This window comes from Bos taurus, chromosome 10 (assembly GCF_002263795.3).
Source record: "Bos taurus isolate L1 Dominette 01449 registration number 42190680 breed Hereford chromosome 10, ARS-UCD2.0, whole genome shotgun sequence".
In the NCBI taxonomy this organism is placed as follows: Eukaryota; Metazoa; Chordata; class Mammalia; order Artiodactyla; family Bovidae; genus Bos; species Bos taurus.
In genome coordinates this window covers 72,926,463-72,942,927 of record NC_037337.1, presented here as the reverse complement: position 1 = coordinate 72,942,927, position 16,465 = coordinate 72,926,463, and the positions used below count along the sequence as shown (strand labels likewise).

At 38.4% G+C, this 16,465-nt stretch overlaps 1 protein-coding gene across 3 annotated transcripts in view; it reads right to left on the bottom strand.

The window, feature by feature from the left end:
* Positions 1-16,465, bottom strand: part of MNAT1 (MNAT1 component of CDK activating kinase) — a 210,015-nt gene that overhangs the window by 162,164 nt on the left and 31,386 nt on the right. The gene's annotated exons all lie outside the window — the stretch shown is intronic.

Below are 16,465 nucleotides of genomic sequence, written 5' to 3'. Positions count from 1 at the left end.
AAGGTGAAAATTACATTCACACAAACACCTGCACAGATGTTTATAGAATCTTTGTTCATAATTGCCAGAACTGGGACAAAACCAAGATGTCCTTCAATAGATAAATGGATACACAAACTATGAAATATACAGACAACAGAATATTATTCAGCACTAAAAACAAATGAACTATGAAGCTATGAAAAGACACAAGAGAAACTTAAATGTATATTACTAAAGAAATCAATCAGAAAAGCCTACATAGATTCCACCTATAAGACATCTTAGAAAAGGCAAAATTATGGAGACAATACACTCGATCTTAGCCAAAAGGCTGAAATGCAATTATGGAGACAATCAAAACAACATGGGTTGTGGTGGAGGAGACACAGTAATTTTAGAGCAATGAAAATACTTTATGGTATTATAACGATGAACATATGCCATTATACTTTTGTCCAAGCCCACAGAATGTACAACACCAAGAGTGAATCCTAAGTAAACTGTGAACTTTGAGTGATAATGATGTGTCAATATAGGTTCATCCTTGTTTTAAAAAAAAAAGACAATTCTGATGAGTGATGTTGATAATGCGTATGTCAGAAATCTCTGTACCTTCCTCTCGATTTTGTTGTAAATTTAAAATTGCTCCTAACAGTATAAAAAACAATAATGTCATTTTGGTTTTGTCTTTAAAAGAAAAGTATTATCAATGTTTGCTCAATGTCTATTAACATTTCATTTAGTCATTTTCAGTTTAGTCACTCCATCATGTCCAACTCTTTGCAACCCCATTGACAGCAGCACACCAGGCTTCCCTGGCCATCACCAACTTCCAGAGCTTGCTCAAACTCATGTACATCAAGTCAATGATGTCATCCAACCATCTCATCCTCTATCGTCCCCTTCTCCTTCCACCTTCGTTCTTTCCCAGCATCAGAGTCTTTTCAAATGAATCAGCTTTTTGCATCAGGTGGCCAAAGTATTGGAGTTTCAGCTTCAGCATCAGTCCTTCCAATGAATATTCAGGACTGATCTCCTTTAGTATTCACTGGTTTGATCTCCTTGCAGTCCAAGGGACTTTCAAGAGTCTTCTCCAACACTACAGTTCAAAAGCATCAATTCTTCTGTGTTCAGCTTTCTTTATAGTCCAACTCTCACATCCACACATGACTACTGCCCCATAGCCTTGACTAGACAGACCTTTGTTGACAAAGTAATGTCTCTGCTTCTTAATATGCTGTCTAGGTTCATCATAACTTTTCTTCCATTAAGCAAGCATCTTTTAATTTCATGGCTGCAGTGACCATCTGAAGTGATTTTGGAGCCCAGGAAAATAAAGTCTGTCACTGTTCCCACTGTTTCCCCATCTATTTGCCATGAGGTGATGGGATCAGATGCCATGATCTTCGTTTTTTGAATGCTAAGTTTTAAGCCAACATTTTCACTCTCCTCTTTCACTTTCCTCAAGAGGCTCTTTAGTTCCTTCTCACTTTCTGCCATAAGCGTGGAGTCATCTGCCTATCTGAGGTTACTGATACTTCATCAAGCAATCCTGATTCCAGTTTGTGCTTCATCCAGCCAGCATGTCTCATGATGTACTCTGCACATAGTTAAGTAAGCAGGGTGACAATATACAGCCTTGTTGTACTCCTTTCCCAATTTGAAACAAGCCTGTTGTTCCATGTCCAGTTCTAACTGTTGCTTCCTGACCTGCATACAGATTTCTCAAGAGGCAGGTCAGGTGGTCTGGTATTCCCATCTCTTTCAGAATTTTCCACAGTTTATTGTGATCCACACAGTCAAAGGCTTTGGCATAATCAATAACGCAGAAACAGATGTTTTTCTGGAACTCTCTTGCTTTTTCGATGATCGAACGGATGTTGGCAATTTGATCTCTGGTTCCTCTGCCTTTTCTAAAACCAGCTTGAACATCTAGAAGTTCACAGTTCACGTACTGTTGAAGCCTGACTTGGAGAATTTTGAGCACTCCTTTGCTAGCGTGTGAGATGAGTGCAATTGTGCAGTTGTCTGAACATTCTTTGGCATTGCCTTTCTTTGAGATTGGAATGAAAACTGACCTTTTCCAGTCCTGTGGCCACTGCTGAGTTTTCCAAATTTGCTGGCATATTGAGTGCAGCACTTCACAGCATTATCTTTGAGGATTTGAAAGAGCTCACCTGGGATTCCATCACCTCCACTAGCTTTGTTCATAGTGATGTTTCCTAAGCCCCACTTGACTTCGCATCCCAGGATGTCTGGCTCTAGGTGAGTGATGGTACCATCATAGTTACCTGGGTCATGAAGATCCTTTTTGTATAGTTCTTCTGTGTATTCTTGCCACCTCTTCTTAATATATTCTGCTTTTAGGTCTATACTGTTTCTGTCCTTTATTGTGCCCATCTTTGCATGAAATGTTCCCTTGGTATCTCTAATTTTCTTGAAGAGATCTCTAGTCTTTCCCATTCTATTGTTTTCCTCTATTTCTTTGCACTGATCACCGAGGAAGGCTTTCTTATCTCTCGCTTTTCTTTGGAACTCTGGATTCAAAATTTAGTCATTTTAAATATCCAATAAACACTAAGGAAAATCAATTAATAAAATAATAGGCTTGAGACTTGTTACCCAGATTGCTTTAAAACCTACCTCTTCAATTGCCTTAACCATAAAAGCAATACTAATCCATAAATTAACTTTCTTCTAGAAATGTTACTCAAAAATGTGAGGACATATGTGAATCCACTGTGAAAAAGTACTTATATCTCTTAAGATCACGCCATGGAAATTTTTTTATTCTAGAATGCATTTCCTTAAATGATAAATCTCGTATTTACCACATAAAGTTAGTTTCTTACCAAAGACAACTCTAACTCTAGAATGCACTTCTTCAAAAAGATAAAGTATCACTGACCACACAAAAATTATTTTAAGTGATGTACTAAAGACATAATGATATAATTAAACTCCACTTTGGCATCATAAGACTTAGGTTGCCATCCAAGCTCTGTCTCTCACAATATGAACTCTGAGGAAGTCAAATTCTGTTTTATATCTAAGGTTTTTCCCAGTTTGATAATTCTAAATACCTTGGAGTGTTACACAAATTGTTCATTATTTTCCAAAGAGAAATAAATGTGTTTTCTCTCAATATAACTGATGTTTTATCAGTTTAAATTCTACATTATTGTTGTTGTTCAGTCACTTAAGTCGTGTCCAACTCTGTGACCCATGAAGCCTGCCAAGCTCCTCTGTCCGTGGGATTTCCCAGGCAAGAATACTGGAGTAGTGTTTCCTTCTCCATTAAGTTTTCCATATCACTTATGATTACAAACTTTATCTATAGTACAGACTTTTCCTTAATACTTTAATTCCACCAAGAATATTGTAACCATGAGAATTCCCTGATGGTCCAGTGGTTAGGACTCCATGCTTACACTGCCAAGCACCCAGGTTTGATTTCTGGTCAGGGAACTAAGATCCCACACACCACACACATAACAAAGGGGGGAAAAAAGAACATTATAGCCTATAATATTATATTTAGGGATGTGATATAGAAGGTTCTGGAGAAGGCAATGGCACCCTACTCCAGTACTCTTGCCTGGAAAATCCCATGGGCAGAGGAGCCTGGTAGGCTGCAGTCCATGAGATCGCAAAGAGTCGGACACAACTGAGCGACTTCACTTTCACTTTTCACTTTCATGCATTGGAGAAGGAAATGGCAACCCACTCCAGTGTTCTTGCCTGGAGAATCCCAGGGACGGGGGAGCCTGGTGGGCTGCCGTCTATGGGGTCGCACAGAGTCAGACACAACTGAAGCGACTTAGCAGCAGAAGCAGCAGCAGCAGCAGCAGCATAGAAGGTTCTATGACAAATGGAATTAGCAATACAAGGCATAAGAAGACACAGATTCCCTAGGATCTCTTCAAAGTTTATAAAATTATGTATAATTTAATATATACTATAAACTCTAAGAGTTTACAGCAATTTTGCCCAAAAAATATATATTTTCAGCATTTGAAAAAACTGGTTCAATGCTTTTAAAAGCACATATTTTTAAATATATATACATACAAACACATAAATGTATGCACAAAAATATATACAAGTATACAGAGGAAGAGAGGGTCCTTTACAGCAGTGGTCCCCAACCTTTATGGCACCAGGGACCAGCTTCATGGAAGACAATTTTCCATGGACCGAGGGGAGAGGGGAATGGTTTTAAAATGATTCAAGAGCATTATATTTATTGTGTACTTTATTTCTATTATTTATCTTTATATTACACTGTATACTTTATTTCTATTATTAATCTTTATTTCTATTACATTGTGATATATAATGAAATAATTATACAACTCACCACATTGTAGAATCAGATCATCAGGCATTAGATTCTCATAAGGAGTATGCAACCTAGATTCCTCATGTGCACAGTTCACAGGAGGGTTCACACTATTAATATAATAATCTAATGCTGCAAGTGATCTGACAGGAAGGGGAGCTCGGGCGGTAATCTGAGTGATGGGGAGCAGCTGTAAATATAGATGAAGCTTCGCTCGTTCACCCATCATTCATCTCCTGCTGTGTGGCCCAGCTCCTAACAAGCCAAGGCTTAAAGTTTAACCGAGTTCTTACAGTGTTCCCTATGGGACATTTTCAGCTCCAGAAACAACGATCTCTAAGTCCACAAAACCCAAAGTTACATGGATGCAAAACACAAATTCCCCAAGTAATGACTGGGTATACCACTGAGTGAAGCCACTCCCACTTCCATCCCTTGGTTCTAGGATAGACATATTTTACCTACTATTTTTTAGTCGCTAAGTCCTTTCTGACTCTTTGTAACCCCATGGGCGTAGCCAGCCAGGTTCCTCTGTCCATGGAATATCCCAGGCAAGAATACTGGAGTGGGCTGCCATTTCCTTCTCCAGGCATTTTCCCAACCTAGGAATTGAACCCATGTCCCCTACATTGGCAGGTGGACTCTTTACCACTGAGCCACCAGATAAGCCCATTTTACCTATTAGGGATTCTCAAAATAATGGTCATACCCATATAAATATTTATGGTACAGAAAGCATCCTGGAGGATTGGTGCCCACCCTTTTAGAGTATCACCTCCAATCCAGCATCTTAGTTGCATGTATGAGCCCATTATGAGCTTCCCTGGTGGCTCAGACAATAAAGCGTCTGACTGCAATGCGGGAGACCTGAATTTGATCCCTGGGTTGGGAAGATCCCCTGGAGAAGGAAATGGCAACCCATTCTAGTATTCTTGCCTGGAGAATCCCATGGACGGAGAAGCCTGGTAATCTACAGTCCATGAGGTCACAAAGAGTTGGGACACAACTCAGCGACTTCACTCATTCACTCACCAATCTAGAGTACAAGTGGAGCAGTTAGTGTTAAGATCAATGATTTCATGAACTTTCATGAAAACGTCACGTATCTTTTCCAATAGAGTGGGACTCTTGGTAAGAGAAAATGTTGCTCAAGATACCATACTGGTAAATTAAACACTGTGTTAAGTGTTCAGATAGTGGTGCTGGCCACAGCCTTAGGAGTATGAAAAGCACACTTTTATTCAGAATGTTGCTTCCCTTGTGGCTCAGCTGGTAAAGAATCCACCGGCAGTGAGGGAGACCTGGGTTCAATCTCTGGGTTGGGAAGATCCCCTGGAGAAGAGAAAGGCTACCCATTCCAGTATTCTGGCCTGGTGAATTCCGAGGACTGTGTAGTCCATGGGGTCTCAAAGAGTCGGATATGACTGATTAACTTTCACTACTACATTTAGAATGTTTGTTAACCCCAAACTAAACAAATTGCTCTCCCTCCCAGGACAAGGCAAGGTAGTTTTAGAGGCTGGTGCTTGACATTTCACACTATGATAGCCTTTACCCCACTGGTCAAGGAATCAATTTAGATTTCGAGCAAATACCATGTATGTCTCTTCCAATTATACATCTGAGAACTGAAGAAATGACTACTAGATGAGAACACAGACCCACTGTGAACTAAATCTGAGTCATGAAAATGAAAGTGAACATCACTCAGTCGTGTGCAACTCTTTGTGACCCCATGGACTATACAGTCCATGGAATTCTTCAGGCCAAAATACGGGAGTAGGTAGCCTTTCCCCTCTCCAGGGGATCTTCCCAACCCAGGGATCAAACCCAGATCTCCCACACTGCAGGTGGATTCTTTACCAGCTGAGTCACCAGGGAAGCCCAAGAATACTGGAGTGGGTAGCCTATCCCTTCTCCAGTGGATCTTCCCAACCCAGGAATCAAACCGGGGTCTCCTGCATTGCAGGCGGATTCTTTACCAACTGAGCTATGAGCAAAGCCCTAAATCTCAGTCAAAATGCTATTTATTATAATTTTAGGTGATAATAATAAATATGAGTCTCATGCACCCCTATTCTAATAAAAGGATTACTTTTAGTCCCCACCAAACTGAATCACTGTAGGTGTTTGGGCAGAGCAAGCATGGAGGAGTAATTGAGCTAAATAATGACTCAGGATCTTATAAAGAATCAAAACTTCAACATCACCAGCTCAGGCCCAGCAAAGCCCTGAGACCTGTCCAGTATTCCTTGGACAGCTGTCAAAAGAATGAATTCTCAGATTTCTCTGGTCTTGTCCAGAACCCAGCCCATTAGGTTCAGCAGAGTAGATACAATCATGAAATGACTTTCCTTTCATGACTTTTCATGAAATGACTTTCCTTTCTCCAGAGGATCTTCCTAACCCAGGGATCAAAACCAGGTCTCCTGCATTGCAGGCGAATTCTTTACCAGCTGAGCCACAAGGGAAGCCCACTGGGTGTAGAGGTAACCATAATGTTTTCCCAACATTTATTATGGAATGAGAATGAGGGGAAAAAAAAAACAAAAAAAAGGACTTCACCAGGGGAATCAAAAATTCTACATAATAGTAAAGAATAACAGTTATAAATAAAAGGCTTTAAAGTATGCATAAAATACATGACTTTAGGTAAAATACCTTTATCTGGATCACTTGACCTCCATCAAAATAAAAAATACATCAAAAAAAAAAATCTAAGCAACTGGCAAACCTACCTTTAAATACATAATCTTATATACAGAGTATCAAAAATGAGATTATATAAACTTTATAAATCTAGAGAGCTAATTTACTAAAGCTTTTTGTAGGCACATTCCTACTTCAACTACCCAAATTAATTTCTTAGAACACTATACAACTTCTGAACTGTCTCAAATGTAAGTACACCATTTTTCTCCATTACAAATGCACACACTCTATTCTCATATTGTCCAAGTTGCCCTCTGTGCCCATATATGGTGAATGATATACAGTATTCCCAATATATATGCATATTGTCCAAACACTTCAGCCAGTGTCATACTAATTATACATTTCACCATCTTTAATCTCATTTATGGACTCCACTAACTGTAGCCACTCCTCTCTTTCTAAAACAGTTTTCTATATCCTACATATGGTCGTCCTGTTTACCACTATTTCTATCATCATTTTTGCATCTTGAAAATTCTCATAAATGAGCCAGTCATTATCCTAGGCACTTAATTCCACGACTTCCTTAACCCCAATGATCTCTTGCCTCATCACACTTCAGTCACCCACCCTCATACCTTCAAACTCAATCTTGTCATTATCAGTAGATACATCTCTGGATTCTCTATTTCTAGCATCCAGTTATCTAAACACCTCTTCTCTTTTCAGATGTGCCAAGTCGCTTCAGTCATGTCCAGTTCTTTGCAACCCTATGGACGGCAGCCCACCAGGCTCCTCTGGCCATGGATTCTCCAGACAAAAATACTGGAGTGGGTTGTCATTTCCTCCTCCAGGGGATCTTCCTGAAGAGATCGAACCTGCGTCTTTTCTGTCTCCTGCAATGGCAGGTAGGTTCTTTACCACTAGCACTACCTGAGAAGCCCTCTCCTTTCAGACGACCTGCACTAAGTACCATCACTCTGTCCTCTGACCCCACAAGGACCTTCCCACTGACACTACTACTCTTCCCTATTCATCACCCCCTCAAGGTCCTAAATTACACAAGCTTAGATTTCAGCATCTAGTATTATAAGCAATCCTTTGCAAATACATTTAACTCACTTGCCCCCTCTCCTCTATTATACTCCTTATCCATTTGTTATTAAACCCATCTATCCACCAGTCCATGCCTATAACTGAGCTGGCTGGATTTTGCTGGAGAAACCATCATCCTTACAGACTGAATTCACTTTAAAGTTATTACCACAGATTTCTGATGAGCACTCAACACTTCCAGACATTCCTTCTACACTTTCTAAGTAAATTTATTTTCCCAAACTGAGAGAACTATTTCATACTTTCTCTTCTCGCCTCAGACTTCCAACACTTTCTATTCTCACCTCATTCATAGCTGGTGTCTTGGCCTCATACTATATTAATATGGGATGTGGTCAGACAAAAATCACCTCATTTCTAAACACTAATTCTATCAACCCAATTGCTTCTATATTATCTTTATGCACTACCTGCATGCCTTTAAAGTGAAAAAAAAAAGTATTCTTGTTCTTATCTAGAGCCAGCCTCTTCCCTCCTCTTGTGCCTCCAACCTATTCCCAATCTCTACTCAAGTACTTTCATTCTGCAATTTTTCCCTTTTTCTCCTGCATTATGAACTTATACCTCTCCTGAATCACTTCTATTGGAATATAAACACATCTCAGTATCAACAACCATTTTAAAGCACACACACACACACACACATTTTACTTTACATTCCTTTCCAGTTACCACCCAATTTCTCTGCTCCCATTCACAGCAAAGTTGCTGAAGCAAGAGTTGTCTAGAATTCTGTCTTCACTGCCTCACCTCTCATTGCTCTAACTCATTCCAATTCATCTTTTATTCCTGACTTTACACTGAAATATTTGTCAAGAATCTCACCAATGTCCTCATTCTTGCCAGAGCCAATAATTAACAGAGAATTCTCTGCCCGTAACCTACACTACCGCTTAGCAACATTAACACAACTGACCACTTCCTCCACCTGGAACATTATATTCTCTAGGCTTCGGTGACCTCACGCTTATCTGATTTTCCTCTTGCCTACCTGCTCTTTTTCCATTTGTTTTGCTGGCTCCTTGTCCCCTACAAGACATCTAAAAGTGCCCAAAGTTATGTCCTGGGCACTCTTTCCTATAACTGATCACATATATACAAACTGGCTTTAACTATGACTCTCAGAACTAGACTACAGTCCTGATCTCATTCTTAAGCTCCAGACACAAGTTCTATTACCTAATCAACAACCACTCGGACATCTAGAGTTATCTCAAAAGTAACAGTGTAAAACAGAATTCTTACTTCTTTCACCCTGCTATACCTGCTTCTCCCACAACTATTACTACTTCAACAAATGTCACCACCACCTAACCAGTTGCTCAATCCAAAAACCTAGAAGGCTTCCTTCATTTCTCTCTTCATAATTCCTCACATTTAACTGATTTCAAGATCAACTGACTCCACACAAAAAATACATGCTAAAATACATTCACTTTTTGCCATCCCCACTGCTACAAGCCACTGTCACTTACCATCTGAAGTAATGCTACAGATTCCCAACCGCTCTCCTTGATTCTACTATGGCCCCCAACCCACATTCATCACCTTCCCCCAAATTCATCTCTATAGAGTTAAATTAGAAATTAGCTTTAAATTAGAAATTAGCTCATTTCACTCACTTGTTCATGATGTTAAAGAGCATAAAATAAACATGTTACCAGAGCCCTGAAGATCCTTCATAATCTGACCTCAATCTAAATCTCTAGTTTCATGTCCTACCAATTTAAAACCCATCTTCTTTCTGTCCTTTCAACATGCAAAGTCATCCAAGTTTCAAGGCCAGAAATTCTCTTCCCCCCAATTTTCCTATGGATGTCTCTTCTCAGCATTCAAGTCTCAAAAAAGTCTCAACACCAAATGTCATGTGTTCACAACGATTCTTATTGAAAAATTGTTCCTACACTTATCTAGGACTAGTCCTTTATTTGTGCCATAATATAATCAAAATTCTTATTAGAAAATGACCTCTCCAATATTTTGAAAGATCTTATCCAATAATATCTCCTCTTTAGAGATGTCTTCTTAGGGTTTCCCTGGTGATCCAGTGGTGAAGAATCCACCTGCCAATGCAAGGGACACGGGTTCCATCCCTGCTCCGGGAAGATGCCACATGCCATGGAGCAATGAGGCCCCTGCACCACAACTACTGAGCCCACACTTGACCTGTGCTCAGAGACCACAAGCTGCAAGTACTGAAGCCCACAGACCTACACCTGAGCTCCGCAGAAGAGAAGCCACTGCTTCCCACAACTAGAGAAAGACCACATGTGGCAATGAAGACCCACCACAGCCAAAAAGAATTTTAATATGAATTAATTAATTAATAGAGATGCCTTCTTTACCACATCTGTAAGACATCTAAAAGTTGAAATACCCAGAGTTATATCCTAAGCACTCTTCTTCCTCCATAAATGATAACATGTAGTACAAATGGCTTTACCTATGACTCTCAACTAGATTTCAGATGTTCTCCTATGATCACCCACTTCAATGATACACACAAATGGAATTAGCAGCAGTTTTTCTACAATTCCTACTTTACCTGATTTCCTGAAATGAAGCATTTGCCCTTTCCTTGCTGCTTCAGTCCTTCTAGCTGGTTTGCAGGTCTACAATTGCTCATATTAATTTCCTAGTGGCTTAAAATATCTAGGGTGTTTTGTTTTCCTGACTAAACCCCAATTGATACACATCCTATTCTTTATAGGCCACTTATCAAAATCAATAATTTCATATTTGTTAACTGTGTTTAATATCTGTCTCTCCTGCCAGGGTATTTAACAAGAACAGTATAACATTTGTTATACTCATTATTGAATCCCAAGCCCTGTGTTTCATGACAAATATTGGTTGAATGAATGTAACACCTTGGTACAATAAAGTTCCACTCACTACATCAAACATAACAGCTCCAACTCTCAAAGTTCCTCTACTGTCTACCACAATTTAACCCTATTAAAAACAACACCTCTTGAATTTTGTCTTCTCTTCATCTGTTTATTCAGCCACCTCAGGGGTTTGGAATCACTCCTTTCAACCTAGCACCTGGTACTTCACATTCTGCACTAGAATATAATCAAGAACTCTCAAGTTGCCTTTTTACTTTTAGATTGTCTTATTTGTGACTAACATGAAACGAGATTATCTCTGTGATGAAACCAATAGTGCAATTTGATTTTCTGATCTAAATATCCAGTTTTGATATTAAATTATCTAATTAGTATCTGTTATAAAACTCATATAATTAAAACTAATATTAGATCCCCTAAAATGTGTTAATTCATGTAGACAAGTGTTCAACAAGAAAAAATAAAACTGGTTAGCATAAATGAGAGCAAGTATAAAATTGCTCTCCATTTTTGTTTAGTTTTATAGAAAATTTCTATTCATCCAGAAAACAAAAATACTTGAGGAAAACCTATATGTCATAATGGCATTTATTTTGTTGCCAAATTCAAATTCATTTAATAAATATTCAAGATGTGACAGGTACTGTTGATTAACACTGGGGATGCCTCAGTAAGCAAAATAAAGATGGCTGCCCTCATGGAGTTTATCAAAGGGCCTGGAAAAAGATCATGTAAGACAGAAAAGACTACATATAGGGACTCTGGATTCTACTTGCATGAAATGGGAAGATACTGCAGAGTTTAGGGCAGAGAAGTAACATAATACTTATTTGAAGTATTATTCTGGCTGCTGTGTGGAAAGAGACAAAAGGGGCATGAGCAAAACCAAATAAACTAAGTCATGGGCTAGTATCATAATCCAAACAAGAGATAAAGGTACTCAAACCAACGTAATAGTAATAAAAATGGAGCAGAAAGTGGTCAGATTCTCACCTTAAACACATTAAAAGAGGAGGAACCAGAAACTACCAAGAAGAATGAAAAGACGAACAATCAAGGAAATACACGGCATAATTAAAGTAAAGCACCATTTCACATCTAAAAATTTTTAGAAATTTTAAAGTCTGACAATATCAAATGTTGGCAAAGATAAAAAAAAAAAAAAAACACAGATTTTCACACAGCCTATAGGCGAGTAGACTATATAGTCTCTTTGGAGAACAATTTGGCATTTCTTAGTAAAATTTAGCATGTACATGCTTAATTATCTAATAATTCTATTCTAGGTATATAACCTGGAGAACACCTAAACCATGTATACTAGGAGACATGTACAAGAATGTTACGGAAATATTTCCTATAGCAAAAACAAATTTGTAAACAACACATGTCCATTAACAGGAGAATGGGTAAATAAAATACAATAAAATCATGCAGTGGAATACTATAAAACAGTGGAAATAAATTACAACTATATGCATCAACATGGATGAATCTCAAAACTATAATTCAAAATGACAATGTTAAATGAACAAAGTGCAAAAGAATACATATAGAAATTGGAATCCCTGTACATTGCTGGGATATAAAATAGTGCAGCTACGATGAAACTCCACTAGAGTTATTAAAAGATTAAATGAAATAATGAAAAAAGAACATTCAGTACTATGCCTAGGACACTATATACATTTCTGTAGGAGTGACATTACTTTTTAAAACTATCCTAGATTATTCTAACCCTCCTCTTGACCTACTTTCTCCTGGAAGATTTTGTCACTATCCTGAAAGAAAGATTAGAAAAATCCTTATCAGAAAGTAACTCTCAAAAATCCATTTGAATTTCTCCTTGTGTTTTGGTGTGCCTTATCACAAAGACCAAAAAAAAAAAAAAAAGTTAAAGGTCAACAAGACTTTTAAAAGTCAACCAAGAAGAAAGTTATTAAACAAGAAACCCTTCAAAATTACAAATATCATTAATGACAATCATTCTACTATTTTTAAGCAGATATATTCCAGAATGCTTTGTAAACGAATAATATAATAATACTATATATTCAACCTCAAGCAGAAATAAAGTTAACTATAATTCAAAAACTGAATTGTTCTTGCCTCCATGATCATTAGAACACCCAGATGGGTCTGACAAATAGTAATTATCACTTGGATTTTTCCTTCCCCTAACCATTCTCTTGGAGAAGGAAATGGCAACCCACTCCAGTGTTCTTGCCTGGAGAATCCCAGGGACGGGGGAGCCTGGTGGGCTGCCGTCTATGGGGTCTCGCAGAGTCGGACACGACTGAAGCGACCTAGCAGCAGCAGCAGCAGTAACCATTCTCTGTTTTATATATCTTAAGTCCCTTAGAATAGGCCCCAAATTTGGCCTCAATTCTCCCAAAAGAAAAGGTATCCAACAAAGAACCCAGAGGAATGAACTGTAGTAAAAAGAAATACTGGACCAACTAAGGCTGTAAGCTGGCAAGACAGAGCAAGGTGTGCTAGATTCCAGGTTTATAAAGGAGTAATTTGCATGTTCTAGAAACTCACAAAACCATAAGTCACAAATCTATAAAGCACAAGGGATTCCTGTACACGTTACCATTGAAATATTCCTCCACTCACCTTCCAAAATGTAGTTTAGGCTTATATTGCATTTCCAATCCAAAAGTACATTGTTAACACCTTAAGAAGCACATGGAAACCATTTCCCTGCTCTGTTCCTATATTAAAAATGTTTACTATAAGAGAAACAGATCTCTAAACCTAAACTTTACAACTTATTAAAACAGAAACTCTCAAACTTGATTTATCTACAAACATTCAGTTTTATTATGAACTATAAGTCTCCACTCTTTCTCCATACTACCTGAAAACATTTCCTATTTCTTAAAGAACATTTATTCTCTCAATTTTTTGTTTCAAATTTCAACTGTAACATATTTGGAGTTCTAACAAGTACATACTTAATACACTTTGTTTTTAATAATTAAATTATTAAACTGTATCAGTAAACCTCTCCAGAATGAAATGTAAATAGTAGTCATATAATGAATGGTACTAACTACTCAATGATTTATTTTTTGTCCTATATCTGAAAGTTTCTCAAAAAGATTTTGAAAAACAAGACAGGTACTCAAAAAGTGGTAGACAGAGTACTCTGTATTATTTAACAGACACAGTATTTTTATATTAACTGAATTATCTTAAGATTTCACCAGAAACAAACATTGCAGGGGGTGGGTGGGGGGGAGATACTTTAAAAAATAATCAACTTTCTGAACTTCCCTGGTGGTCCACTGATTAAGAATCTGCCTGCCAATGCAGGAAACACCAGTTCAATCCCTGGTCAGGGAAGATTCTACATGCCCTGGCAGAATCAAGCCCATGTGCCATTAACTACTGAGCCCACTCTCTAGAACCAACAGCCGCAACCACTGAGCCTATACAGTGTGACTACTGAAGCCCACATGCCGAGAGCCACGAGCCACAAGAGAAGTCAGTGCAGTGAGAAATCAGAGCACCAAACGGAAGAGTAATCCCCACGTGCCGTAAGGAGAGAAAGCCGGCACGCAGCAACCAACACCCAGCAGAGTCAAAAATGTAATTAATTTAAAAATAATTTTTAGTTTCAAGTTATATTTCTACTTTTGCATGTCAAAATTTTTAATATTTTTCTAAGATTATGAGTTTTAAATTGTAGAGAAGCATAAAAGGATTTTATACTTAAAAGTTAGATTGAACTTCTGCTAAAATCACATAGTACAAATAAAGTTAAACTTTTTACAACAACACAGTACATCATAGGTTAACAGAGGATAAGATTTTTATATTCAGTATTGATTTAACTAAACATAGAAGCCATCAGTAATGAAGTACTATGGTTATGCTTCAGTTTTCTAAAAATCATCTTAATGTAAAGAATGCTCTATTTTTTTTTAATTTTTAAATATTTTCTCTCTGTTGTTTAGCTCTCCTGCTTTTTTAGCATTGGACATAATATCACTCTGTTAAATTATATTCCAAACTCTGGCCACAATCTTCTGAACTACTAGCTCTCTATATCATTCCCTACACTGTCCCCCTGGATCTCATCCAGACTGCCAACCCTCTGATATTTCCTTTTTCCTCTAATTACATTTTACCCCTCCATACTACATTTCATAATCGGTCTAAACCCCAAGACCCACCATTTCAGCTATTATCATTTGGTAACCTATTTGCCTGCTTATTAACTGATATGTTCCCTGTCTTATACAGAAAGAAGTTCACTGACTCTTCAAAATTCCATTTTTCACCTAACAATCAAAATTTCAAAAGTTAGGGCTTCACTGATAGCTCAGTTGGTAAAGAATCCACCTGCAATGCAGGAGACGCCCGTTTGATTCCGGGGTTGGGAAAATAACACTAGAAAAAGGATAGGCTACCCACTCCAGTACTCTTGGGCTTCCCTTGTGGCTCAGCTGGTAAAGAATCGGCCTGCAATGCGGGAGACCTGGGTTCTATCCCTGGGTTGGGAAGATTCCCTGGAGAAAGGAAAGGTTTCAGTATTCTGGCATGGAGAATTCCATGGACTGTATAGTCCATGGGGTCGCAAAGAGTCGGACATGACACAGCATGGGACTTTTTCAAAATTCCAAAAATTAGAATTATCTTAAACAACACCTTCTTAATCTCATAGGCAAAAGAATCACCAAATACTTTCAATTTATCTCCTAAATCTATCTCAAATCTTCCTTACTTTCAATTCAACTCTAATACCTTAGTGAATGTCTTCACACTCCTTAATTCAATATAAAACAAGAGGCTAAAAGTTCTAAAATCAAATAACTTGAAATAACTTGAAATTGTTTGCAATAAGCCTTATTTACTAGACTATTTGAAAGGTAGTAAGCAGTACAATGGAGAAGGCAATGGCACCCCACTCCAGTACTCCTGCCTGGAGAATCCCATGGACAGAGGAGCCCGGTCAGTCCATGGGATCGCTAAGAGTCGGACACGACTGAGCGACTTCACTTTCACTTTTCACTTTCATGCACTGGAGAAAGAAATGGCAACCCACTCCAGTATTCTTGCCTGGAGAATCCCAGGGACAGAGGAGCCTATTGGGCTGCTGTCTATGGGGTCGCACAGAGTTGGACACGACTGAAGCGACTTAGCAGCAGCAGCAGCAAGCAGTACAAAGTCGGAAGACAATCAGCTTCCCTATCTGATAAACAGACAAGAGAAGATGCCCTGGCAATCTCAGTCACTGTTGTTGGTTAGTCGCTAAATCGTGTCCAACTCTTTTGCAATCCCATGGATTGTAGCCCGCCAGGCTCCTCTATCCATGGGATTTCCCAAGGAAGAATATTAGAATGGGTAGCCATTTCCTTCTCCAGAAGATCTTCCCAACCTAGGATTCAAACCTGCCTCTCCTGCTTGGCAGGCAGATACTTTACCACTGAGCCATTACCGTAGACTTAAATATACAATCATAAGGAAAAAGGAAGAATGTACTGAACAAAAAAGAGAGTTTCAACAG